This window comes from Phalaenopsis equestris, unplaced genomic scaffold (genome assembly GCF_001263595.1).
Source record: "Phalaenopsis equestris unplaced genomic scaffold, ASM126359v1 Scaffold000439, whole genome shotgun sequence".
In the NCBI taxonomy this organism is placed as follows: Eukaryota; Viridiplantae; Streptophyta; class Magnoliopsida; order Asparagales; family Orchidaceae; genus Phalaenopsis; species Phalaenopsis equestris.
This window is the reverse complement of record NW_018164880.1, coordinates 1,900-2,301: the sequence shown is the minus strand read 5'-3', so window position 1 is coordinate 2,301 and position 402 is coordinate 1,900. Positions and strand designations below refer to the sequence as shown.

The 402-nt window shown below is 28.9% G+C and overlaps 1 protein-coding gene across 1 annotated transcript in view; it reads right to left on the bottom strand.

Moving 5' to 3' along the window:
- Window positions 1-402, bottom strand: part of LOC110027743 (zinc transporter ZTP29) — a gene marked incomplete at its 5' end in the record, with an annotated part of 11,443 nt that overhangs the window by 10,484 nt on the left and 557 nt on the right. The window lies entirely within an intron of this gene.

Below are 402 nucleotides of genomic sequence, written 5' to 3'. Positions count from 1 at the left end.
ATTTAAGGATATCACTAATCTTTTGTTATTTATATTTTTCATTGACTAGCATCCATATAGTCTCTTTCATTTCTATTGAATCTAATTTTAAAATTAATTATTTTACTGAGTTTGTAGCTTACCAGACATGATGTTGTCATTTTTCAAGGAGTGAAAAGGACAGGTGGGCAGTTAACCAGGTGATTCGACTTTTATACAGCTTTTGAATTATAATGATTTTGGATAATTTTCAAGGCTTTTGGGGTACATACTTTATATCTAAGTGTTAAGCACTTTTGTATTTAGTTTAGAAATTATTTGTGCATGTTTTCATGTCTATGTTTAGATGAATGAATATAAGAGAAAATGAAGCATAAGTACCTACATGAGATGATTCAATGAGATCAATCCTTCACTCAATCA